General features: G+C 42.3%; 1 protein-coding gene across 1 annotated transcript in view; it reads left to right on the top strand.

The window, feature by feature from the left end:
- The window catches only part of LOC122788668 (neurotrypsin-like), a 557,316-nt gene that overhangs the window by 186,275 nt on the left and 358,759 nt on the right, over positions 1-12,282 (top strand). The gene's annotated exons all lie outside the window — the stretch shown is intronic.

Here is a 12,282-nt window from a genome sequence, read left to right as displayed (position 1 = left end):
TCTTATGTTTTTATTTTTTTTTCCATCACCCTGAACTTTTCATTCCTTAGTAGATCTTTCTAATGTTTTATACACTATTTATGTTTTATTAAACTTGGACTTACAAGAACCGTGAGTCAACTATTTATGTTTTAGTAGACAATAATTATAGTAATGATTAAAAAAATCTAATTGTGTTTATGGTAGAATAAGATTTAGAACATAGTTTTTTTCTGGAATTAATGGTCCTCAATATTCTTTACTTGATCATATATTCTTTTATAGAATTTGTTGACAGTTTTGTAATGTTTACAAAACGTAGATGCATTTAACTTATCTTGTATTAGATACCTTTCAAGTGTCATTTGCTCTCACTTTCTTACATTGAGGAAGATGCATAAAATTGCCTAACCAAAGCTGTGCTAGTAGTGAGGTTATGCCTACTCATGCTGAGCATGATGTAGAATATGCCAACCCAGGGCCATTCTTCATAGTGGCTCATAGCACCTGCCTCTTTAGCCCAGAAAGTAAAGCCCCAATCTTGACCCAGACAAGTGTAGTTCAGATAGCAACCTGGGCAACTGATGGAGTAGGGGGGAGAGGGGGAGGTTTGAGCAGCTTGTCAGCTTGCTTATCCCAGGGGGAGGGACAGCAGAGGTGTGCAAATTCAGACACTGCTGTTGTTGATCCATAGTACAGATGGTAAACACATGGAAGACTTTTTTTTACATGGGGTAGGGCACTACCTGAGTCACATGGAAGTGTGGATGATATGCTGCAGTGGCCATTGCACACCATCCCCTTGGACAGTACCAGTGTTTACACTGGGAGGGGTTAGGGGTCAGGTCTTAAGGAAAAAACAGTCCCTTGGCAATGTGTGACACTACCTCAGGTTGCATCTATAGTATCACTGGCTCCATAATGGTTATAGAAAGTCTGAAGAGAACAGGCGGGGCTGTGTAAATCTGGTGATTGAGGAGAGGCACTGAGAACAGCTGATCATCAGGTGGAGGGAGCCAAGAAATAAGGAAACAAAAAAAAAAAGCTCATGGTGATGTTCATGTTGTTGGCTTTTGACATGCAAAGAAATAATTCACACTAGAAGTGTTGTGATAGTTGTAAATGTATACTAGAGTCTTGTGTATTCCAGAATAACAGCCAAGCTGGGAGAACTGGGACATGCTCTGCTCTCTTTTCTTAAGGTAGTGTATAATTTCTTCATTTTTGTAGCTCCTTATTGCATACCATTTGTTTTAAGTTAGCAAAACTGCCATGCTTCTTCCAAAAACAAGCACCTTATAATTCTCCTTGATAAGGGCACAGCTTATCTTCTTAGGAATTGTATCATTTCAATGAATATTAACAGGTGGGGGGAGATACGATTATTTGTAAGGCTTGTTCACATGTGCTTCTGATCCCTAAATAACTCTTGTCATCCCTGTCTGGTCCTGCCATTACCTTCCATATTCCCCATACTGTTTTATTTAATGAATCACATTCAACATCCTATGCAGGGAGAGAGTTCCTTAGATTTGCCATTTATTCTCTAAAACATCTCTTTTCAATGTAGTGTTATAGAATGTTGCTTCGGGTGCTCTAGGGTTGGCCCAACATGTTCATTAAAAGATCTGCCAGTTCAATAAAGTTTGAACTTTATCAGATGATTTTCCAAATCACTTGCCTTACTTAATGAACAGGGCTTTCCTGATGAGTTGTCCAGTAGCCAAGCATACTTTTGTGATGGCTGTCACTTGGGAGGCTAACAGTAACTTTGAGTGCCTTCTCAGGCTTCTAGCTAGTCCAGAGCATGAGACCAAGATGGCCATTGGTTAGTGTTAAATCATGAAGCAAGAATGCATAAGAAAAAAAAAATTATCCCCTTTTGTTGACTGGGTTAGTCCCACTAGTCTGTGGCCTATTGTAATGGGAAGAAATGTTGCCAAGGCACTGGGGCAGTTCTCATTTTTCCTAGTAGTATAACAGACAGGTTTCTCTGAGATGTTACCATTGTTAATTGAAATCTAATTCCGTAACCTGTTTTTTTTTCTTCTTTGAAGGTGGATAACTGGTCATACAGAGACATTAAGAAAATGGAGTTGTCCTTCCTTTTTCACTGTTGCAGTATTTCTTACAAAAGGGATATCCTTCCAAGGATAGTCATATGTCCATCCAGCATATCTAAGCCTTATGCTCCTCCAAGTACTGTACATCAGACATATGTCCTACAATTTGAGGTGTAAGGTACATGAGTGAGCTATGAACACCAAATCGTTAGAACTTCTTTGCTGCCAGTCTGAACACTGTTTTTGAATTCAGTCTGTGTTATTCATCTCGTTTCCACTACCAAACCAAAGGCAGATAAATGCCATGTTAGAGATCCTTCCTTTTATTTTTCTTGTTTTCGTTTCTTGTTTTACATGTCATCCAGAAAGGGAAAATGTGTATGTGGGAAGAAGGTTCCCCATAAAGACAGACATGAGTAGTGCCTTTTCTGTTCATGCATTGACCATGATCATACTCTGTGTGATATTTGCCAGGCTTTTGTATCCAAGATCCTGCACAGCCATCTATTCTGTTTATCTATATGTTTAGAAATCCAGCGTCTGAAGTTGCTAGCTCAGGGAATCATGGCTTCTGATTCTGCCTGCCTGGATGTTCAATTACTTACCACATAGAAGTCCAAAAAGCTGCATTTAGAGACATCTGCTGTCTAGCCTTTGTCAGGCTTCTCCATAGGTTTGGATGTAAAACCAAAGGGCCATTTGGTTCTGACACCTGCTTCCTGTGTTGTGACCCTGTTGTTGGCCAGCAGGGGGCTGGCTATCCACACGACTACTGACTGAGGCTGAGCCAGTGTCTGCTGCAGAAGAGAAGGGAGAGTCACTGCTTATCATATCTGAAGGGCCTAGGGGATTTCCCCAGATTTTTGCGAGAGAAGTAGTCCTTGATTCCGTCATTGAGGTTAGGCAGGGTACAGAACCTCCTAGACTTGTTGGGGGGGGGGGAGACCAGGCTCATGGTTCGTGTTCTAAAGGATCATCATGAAGAATGGCAAGATTTTACTCAGGATCTTTTTAAGACCCTTAGAGTCTTAAAACCCTCTCAGGATTTGTCTGTGTCTTCACCTGTTGCCTTTTTTTTCCCACTCATTCCAAGAGGCTCAGAGTTTCTGATTCTTCTGATGATGATGAAGAGCTGGATTCTTGGGAGGAGTCCTATGTTTACTCTTCCCAGATCCATTTCCTTCTTGCCCTGGTATCAGATCAGGATAGTAATCTCTTCTGATTCCTCTACTGAGGAACTGTCCTTTGGGGATGACATTTTTAAAATGACGGGGCATTTCCAGTGGGAAAGTTCCCAACTGTCTGAGATCCAGAAAAGTTGACGTCCTTCCATTCACTGGATGCAGTATTCCTTATATCTGGGGATTCCCTGCCTTGGGTAACCTGACAGCCGGTCAGTATACAAAAGCCTTTGGTTGCTTTAAGGTATGCCATGCAGTACATGTATACTTCTCTCATAGAGTAGGGCATAAAGGTGACGCCTGGACGTACCATCTTCAGAGCTTTTTTGTCACCAGTCTGAATGCATCTCTTAATTGTTGGTCTGAATACTTACGTCTGGTTTGTTGTTTCCAAGCCGTTACAGATAAGTGGCTGTTGCGGTTTCATTTTTACTTGTCTTTTGGTTGCTTCTGGGGATTCATATCATCCAGGAAAGGTAAATGCCAGTGCAGGAGACAGATTCCCCATAAAGACCACCACAAACAGTGTTTATTTTGCCAGGGAGCTTTTTCACGACCATAACTCCTGTCCTAATTGTCAAGCTTTTGTGCTGAAGACTCTGTGTAGTCAGCTTTCTTCCTTAGTATTGTATCTGGAGAATCATCAATTTAAGCTTCTTATTAACAATACTATGGAAGGAACTTCCCGCCTCGAGGATCAGCTGTAGGGAAGAAGACGATTAAGAAACCCAGACCAGAATCTTCCGCTGTCCAGCCTCCACTGGATATTTCTCCTGAGGTGAGGAGAACCTGGAGGTTTCCCTGGCTTTGTTGTTGGATTCATCTGCCCTGACCAGGTTGGAGGCTGGCAGGGATCCAGGTTTCAGCACATCCAATGAGGCTATCTGGACATTCAGGGGGAACCATAGTTGATTATTTCTGAGGGGTCTAGGGGTGTTCTTCAGATTTTAGTTAGGGAAGAAGTCCCTACTGCTGTTACTGAATGCCATCCTGGGTCAGTGTCTTCCAAGTTTTACAAGGTAGATGTCCCATTTAAGAAAAATAAAAATAAACATGTTTCTCCTACCCCTAGGGATCCACAGAGTGAGTGGCAGGCCTTCACTCAGGGTTTGTTTAATGCTTTGATGGCATTGAAACTTCTTCAGGGGGTTTCTATTCCAGCTCCCCTCTTGGTCCTTTACTTCACTTTAAAGGCCCAGGTAACAGGATTCCTCTGAGGAGGAGTTGGATTCTGATGAGGAATCCCTTGCTTACTCGTTTCAAATTCCTTCTCCTTCGGACTATGGATCAGAGGAAGAGAAATATACCAGTCCTGATACTCCCTTTGAAGAAATTTCTTTTGGGGATACAATCTCCAGGATGATGTAATTTTTTTAAGTGGGATTGTGCTGAGATCTCTGAGATACACAAGAGATACTATGAGTTGCTGCAAATGGAATCGCCGAAACCTTCTGCTATGCCTCCTGTTTTGGCTGCTTTGTTGAATGCATTTTCAAATGCCTCTAAAGCTCCTGATTCTCTGCCCCCCTGCTCCCAAGAAGCCAGATCGGTTTTATAGGGTACCTGAGGACTGTAACTTTTTGTATAAGCGTCCTGCTGCCTACCCTTCAGTGATGTCTGTAGCCTCTGATAAGCCCTCTCAGCTGCTTCCTTTGCCCAAGTTGCTGCCTTCTGATAAAGACAGCAGAACTATGGAAAGGCTATACAAGAAAGTTTACACCTCAACTACTTTGGCTTTTAGGGCTATTAATTATCAGACTCATGTGTCCAGGTATGTGTTGGATGCCCTTTCTCAGGCTTGTCAGGTTATTTCTGATCTCCCAGACTCTGAGGGTAAAACTTTTGCTCTTCCATTGTTAGGGTCTTCCACACAGGTGGTTTGTCATTCCGTCAAGTGTAGTTATGATGCAGCATATGCCTGTTCTAGGGTTTTGGCTCAGTGATGAGGAGGTATTCTTGGCTTTGACTTCAACCATTGCCTGGTAATATCAAGGTTAAGTTTATAGATGCTTCTCTTGATAATAAACATTTGTTTGGGAAGCTGCTGCTGCTGCTTTAAGTCCCTTAAGGATAAGTGGAAGGCCTTACATGAACTGAAGCATGTGTTTGTTTCTCCTGTTCCTTCATTTCAGAGAAATTACCCCAATAAACCAGCCTTTGTTCCCTGGCAATCTTGCCCTCCTCCTAAGTGTAAAAAGAGTAGCAAGCAGGCTCCTCCTGCTAAGGCTAGTCAGACTTCAGGGACTCAGAAGTCTTACTTTCCAGATAAACCAGATGCTGTCTGATTATCCATCTCTTCCCAGCGATGTTCCTCTTTCTCTAGCCTTTCTTTCTCTCTCTCTTCCTGTTTGGCTTCAGATTACACAAGATTCTTGGCTCTGTCCATTATTCACCAGGGGTGTTTCCTGGTGTGGAAATCCCATCCCCCTTTTATGGGCATTTCTCAGCCTCCTTGGGAACAACTCCTGTTTTTCCCCAGAGGTGCTTTAAGAGCTTTTGACTCAGGGTACTATTAAAGAGGTTCATATCTCCCAAAGAGAAAGGGGGTTTTACTCCAGGATGCTTTTAGTACTTAGAAAAGAGGGTACTTGGAGACCTATTCCAGATCTTTCTAGACCTCTCTCATCTAAACACTTTCCTGAAGACACCCACTTTTCGAATGTTGTCCCTTAAAGACTCTGTTCCCTCTTTTGCTTCCTCAGGCTTATATGGTATCTTTGGATCTCAAGGATCTCAAGTATGAGGATGGCCTAATGGTTAAGGTGTTTGCCTTACAAACACAAAATGCAGGGTTTGAGTCTCACAAGGGATAATTGGCTATGCTTAAAAATGGCTTGCAAGGGCAATTAGCCTAGTTATAATGTATGTATGTATATCTCCATATTCCATCCATCCCCTTTTCAGGAAGTTTTTGTGTTTCTCTGTTGCTTCCTGGTATTTTCAGTTCTCTGCTTTGCCCATTGGCGTTTCTGCTGCCCCGGGGTATTCACCAAATGCCTCACTCCTGTGAATGTTTTTTGCAGGCTTTGGGGGATCTAAGTATTGCCTTACTTTGACAACTGGGTGACTCTGGCCTCCTGTCCAGAGATCCCTTTGCAAAATCTTCATTTTGCCATCTCTCTTCTTCAGAGCCTGGGGTTCACAAAAAAAAAAAACTTCAAAAAGTTTTTTCTGACTCCTTCTCAGGATCATGTTTTTCTAGATTCAGACAGTGCCTGTGCTGGCATCTCTGCCTCCTCCCAAGGACTTAACACTTATTTCCTTCTTTCAAACTATTCTTCTTCTGGCTTCCATTACAGCCAGAGAGTTTGAGAGTTCTGGGTTTCATGGCATCCACAATACCTATGCTTCCTCTAGCCAAACTCCAAATGAGAAAGTTGCAGTGGTTCCTGAAATCATTTTGGCTTCGACATGCATATCTTCTAGACTTTGCAGTTTCTTTTCTACCTTGCCCTAAGAAGGAACTCCTCTGGTGGATCCAGCAATTGTCCTTAAATCCAGGGCTCCCTTTTTGTCCCCCCTCTTCCCTCTCATGAACTGTTCACAGTCATTTCAGATGTGGGATGGGGAGCAGCTTTTGGCTCCCTGAAGTTGCAGAGGGTCTGGTCTCCCCTTCAACAGAAGGAGCACATCAATGTCAAAGAGGTGAGATCTCTTCTGCTGGTTCTTCAGGTTTTTCATCCTCTTTTCTACGCAGGGCCTCTCACTCAAAGTATTTACAGACAATACTGCAGTGATGTGGTATGTAAACAAACAGTTTATAAAAAGTGGTCTTATCTTCTTTGCTGGTTGGCACTCCTGGCATGGGATCTTGCTGTCCACTATCAAGTGAACTCTATCTCTGTTTTTCTGCCTTTATCTCATCCTTTAACTTCTAGATTTGTAGCTAAACAATTCTTTAAAGGCATCCTTCTTATTAGGCCTCCCAGGAAGCCTGTTCTTCCTCCCTGGGATCTTAATTTTGTTTTGGAAGTTGACTCGGGCTCCTTTTGATCCTGCTGTTTCAGCTTCCTTGCAACATTGTTCTTGGAAGACTGTTCTTTTGTTGGCACTTACTTATGCAGATGGGTGTCTAAGATTCAAGCCTTTATGGCTTGTCCTCCTTTTTTGGTATTTCATAAGGACAGGATGTCCTTGTGTACTAATCCTTTTTTTATGCCCAAGATGGTTAGTAAGTTGTCACTTAATCAGTTTATTCATTTGCCTACTTTTTTACCCTCTCCACAATCTGCCAGTGAGGGGGTGCTGCTTACTTTAAATGTGCATAGACAACTCAGATTTTATTTGGATAAGACTAAGTCTACTAGAAAATCTGATCAGTTTCTTTTATCCTAGGTTCCTAGGATTTGCTGTTTCCAAGCAAACTATTTCTTCTTGGATCTCAAAGGCTATTTCCTTTTGTTATTATTTTCATGGTAAGAGCCTTCCTTCTTCTGTAAAGCTCATTCCACTAGAGTTGTGGCTTCCTCTGGTGTTTTTTTCAAGAGTTTGGATATGAACTCTATTCCTGAGGCAGCTACCCAGACTTCTGTGCATACTTTTACCAAGCACTACAATATGGATGGCATTTCCAGAGCTAGAGCTGGTTTTGCTAGGGCCATCCTTCATGGCTTTTTAGAGGGCTCTGCTGGTCCTTCCACCTCCCAAGTTTCTTTTTGAGCTTTGGTACTCCCCCAGACTCAAGGAATACTGCAACCAGTGAATGGAAGGACATAGTACAGTTGTGTAAAATCTTACTATAACAGTAGATGTCCTTTCCTTCACTGTTGCAGTATTCACTCCCTCCCTTCTCCCCCTGGTTCATTTCACTTCTTAATCTACTGGTTACCGCTTGGTTTTCCTTGGACTGGCATTCCTACTGAGGTTATCAGTTCTGAGGATGGTATGTCCGAACGTCACCTTTATGCCCTACGCTATGTGAAGAGCATAAGTGTGATGTATGGTGTACCCTAAAGCAACCAAAGGCTTTTGTATACTGGCCGGATGTCAGGCTACCCAAGGCAGGAAATGCCCAGACACAAGGAATACTGCAACAGTGAAGGAAAGGATATCTACTGCTATGGTAAGATTTTACACAACTGTACTTTACAACCTTTTACAAATGGACTTTCCTTGGCCTTTTGCAGTGCCGTCTCTTTTGGAAACCCTCCTAGATACTTTTACTTCTGCTTCACAGGCTCCAGAATCTCAGCCCTTTGCTTCTAAATAACTTGACGGGTTTTACAAAGTCCCAGAGACCCAAAAAATTACTGTACAACAATAATTCTTCTGATCCAGCAGTGATTTTTTTTCTGTCTGTTGATAAACCTTCTGAGCTGATTCCTTCCTCTGTGCTTTTGTCTTCTGATAAGAAGGTACATGTGCCACCATAGCCTTTAAGGCTATAAATGACCAAACCCATATGATCAGGTATATTTTGGCTGTATTGTTCAAGCTTGGGGATGTGTTGACTGACATACATGACTCTGAAGCCAAGTCTTCTGCCATTTCTTTATTGGTTCTCTTCAACAAGTTGCTCACCATTCCATCAAATACAGTTATGGTGCTGCTGATGCCTCTTCTATGGTGGCTGTATCAAGGTCAGTTATCAAGAGGTATTCCTGTCTCTGGTTGCAGTCTCTCCCTGAAGATAATATGGCCAAATTGTTCAGCTCTCTCTCGGACACCCAGAATCTATTTGGCTTTGCTGCTGCAGACCTCTTTAAGACTTTGCAGGATAAAGGGAAGGTTATGCAGGACCTTAAGCATTTATTTCTCTCCCCTATACCCAAGTTTCAGAGGAACTACTTTTCAAAGACTCCCTTTGTGTAGACATCCCAAGCAATGGTTGAAGGGTAAGAGACTTTCCAAAAGAGTATTTCCTGAGGAACCTTTTCAGGATTCTAGGCGACAGAAATCTTCCTTTCCTGACAAGTCTGCCTCTATCTGGCATTCACCTTTCTCTACCCCTTGGCCAGATTCCCCTTTCTCACTGATTATCTGTCTTTTCCAATTTGGCAGCACATCGCTGTAAATTCTTTGGTATTTTTAATCATCCAAAATCATTATTTCATTACTTGGAAGTCCCTTCTTCCTTTTTCAAGGATGCCACAAACACCTTCCTTGCCAGCTCTGTCATTTTCCTTCTCTTCTTCAGAACCTTTTTGTGCAGGATATTATTCAGTTAGTTCCTTTGTCGCAGAGAGGCAAGGATTTTACTCCAGAATGTTTTTGGTCCCCAGAAAAGAGGGCTGTTGCCGACTCATTCTAGTTATCTCCTTTCTCAATGCATTTCTGAAAGTTTCTTCTTTCAAAATGTTGACTCTTCCATCAGTCTTTCCTGTGCTAATGCTTCAGGCCTTTTTGGTATCTGCGGACATGAAAGATGCTTATCTCCACTTTCCTATTCCTGGTGTTCAGACATTTCCTTATCTGGATGACCTGCTTATTCAAACCCCTTCTCAATAGCTTCTTTTGCAGGATCTTAAATTCACCATGCTCCTCTTTCTCTGTGTGAATTTCATACTCATCCTCAAAAAGTCGATTCTGACCCCATCAAAGGACTAGATTTTCTTGGGATGCAGGATCCAGACCCTTTTCAATGATGGTTTTTCTTCCTCCTCCTCCCAAGGTCCTCTCTCTGACAAACTTCTTCCAGTGTTTTCTTCCTTTACAGGAGATATTTGCAAGAGAGTTTCTTCATGCCCTGGGGTTTGACCTTTGTCATTCCAGTGGTTCCTTTGGTCAAGCTTCACATGTGGAAGTATCAGTGGTAGCTCAAAGCAATTTGGCTACAGCATTGTCATCCTCTAGACTTCCTCGTCCCTCTCTTAGCTTGCCTCAGACTGGAGTTCCTGTTGTGGAATCATCAGATTTCCCTGAATCCAGATCTTCCTTTTCAGGTTCCTTCTCCCATACAAGACTAATTTATAGATGCTTCAGACAGGGCTTCCTCAAACAATGTCAGGGTTCAGGGGTTCTGTTCTCTCCAACAAGTCAAAGACCATATCAATGTCAAGGAGATGAAAGCTTTTAGCTCTACAGACTTAGCATTCTCTCTGGGTTCCAGGTACCCTCAGAATTTTTAAAGACAACACCATTATCGTGTGGTACATAAATAAGTGGGGGGGGGGCACAAAGTCTTATCCTCTTTGAAGGCTGACCCTCATAGGCCGGGATTTTGCTATTCGCTATCATTTCACTCTTCAGGTGGTTTACATTACCTCAGAGCACAATCTGGTGGCAGACAATCTGAGTAGGTCCAGGACAGATCCTCACTAGTGGATGCTTTACAGGGAGATTTTCCTGGACATTGTCCATCAGTCAGATATTCCTCAAATAATCTTTCTGCCTCCCCTTTGAACAGACAGCTTCCCAAATTCTATTCTGGAATGCCAAGTCCTCTGGGTTGGATAGTGGACACCTTGTCTTTTTCTTGAAAGGGGATGTTCCTGTATGCTTATCCCCACTCCCTCTGTTGCTAAGGGTCCTACACAAGATCATGTGGGACAGGCGCAGACTCCCTTTTGTCCCAGACAGCACTGTTTTCCCTTCCTTTTCACCCTGACAGGGGCAGTCTCCACAAATTACCTCAATGGATGGATCTTCTCACAAAGGACACGGGCTATCTCATTCATCTTCATCTTCTCACCCTACAGTCGGACTTTCTGGGTGATAGGGTTTTATTACTTTTTGACATCCGTTTTCAAAGGATCTGTGTTTGGGTTCTGCAGGAGGTCAGAAAACACACTTACTAGAAAACCTTAAGTTGCTAAATGGAAGGGGATTTCTGTTTGGTGTTAAATATGAACAGGGCCTTCTGTTGGTTGATAGTCCTTCATTTCTTTCTTTCTTTTATGAGTTGCTCACTTATGCCCTGGTATACTTATCTGTTAAAGCTGATTTGTTGGCCATTTCTGCCTATCTGCCTTTGGATCCACTACTTTACTCTGGATTTGATGTTAAACAGTTTTTTGAAAGGCATCCTTCACATTAGGCTTCCAAGAAAGCCAATTCCTCCTCATCAGGAACGTTTTGTTCCTAAGAAGCTGACCCAGCCACCTGTTGAACCAGCAGCTTCTTCTACCTTGCAGTTGTATACCTGGAAGACTGTCTTGTTATGGTTTTTGACCTCTGCCAAAAGAGAGCGAGTTGCAGGTTCTTATGGTTGTCCCTCCTTTGATTTTTCACAAGGACAGTCTCTCTTCAGACCACTCCTCCTTTTTATGCTTAAAGTGGTCAATGACGTCTCCTTGAATCAATCCATTGATCTTCCTTCCTTTTTTCCATCTCCTCAAAATGGCAGTGAGAGGATTCTACATTCCTTGGATTTGCATTGATATCTCAGATATTATTTCTGTAAGACTAAAGATGTTAGGAAATCTGAGCAACCTTTTGTTTCTTTTTATGCCAAGAAATTGAGTTTAGCTGTTTCTAAGCAAACCAGCTCCTCTTGGATTTCTAATGCTATTTATTTTTGTTGCTCTTTTCATGGCAAGAAGTTTCTCTCATCTGTTTACTCTCATTCTACTAGGGCAGTGGCCAATTCTCAAGCTTTTTTTAAGGGACTTGATGCTCAGTCTATTCTGGAAGCTGTTACTTGGTCTTCTGTGCATACTTTCATTAAACACTACAAGCTGGATGTCATTTCTAGGGCTAAGCCAGCTTTTGCCAGATCCATCCCCCATGGGTTTTTGGAAAGCTGTTATGTTGCTTCTACCTCCTCCCATCTTCACTGGTTTTCACACTCCCCCTTTGGTAAGGAATACTGCAACAGTGATAAGGAAGGACATAGTGCAGTTATGTAAGACCTTGCCATAACAGTAGATGCCTTACTTTTCACTGTTCTGTATTCTGTCCCTTCGTCGTTCTCCCGGTCCAATTTTTCTTTTGTTGCCCTCTGGTCAAGAGGCTCTTTTTCCCTTTCAGGATGTGCATGTTGTATTGTTTTCTTGGGTTAATTTGGTTCTCCATTTCTAAGGATTTAGTGCTTGTACATCACGTATGTACATTATTTTTCAAATATAGGACGTATGTCTGATGTATAGCACTTTGAGGGGCCTAAGGCTTTGGTATGCTGG

The sequence above is a fragment of the Protopterus annectens genome, chromosome 14.part0 (assembly GCF_019279795.1).
Source record: "Protopterus annectens isolate FY-2018-M chromosome 14.part0, PAN1.0, whole genome shotgun sequence".
NCBI lineage: Eukaryota > Metazoa > Chordata > Ceratodontiformes > Protopteridae > Protopterus > Protopterus annectens.
This window is presented reverse-complemented; position numbering and strand designations above follow the sequence as displayed.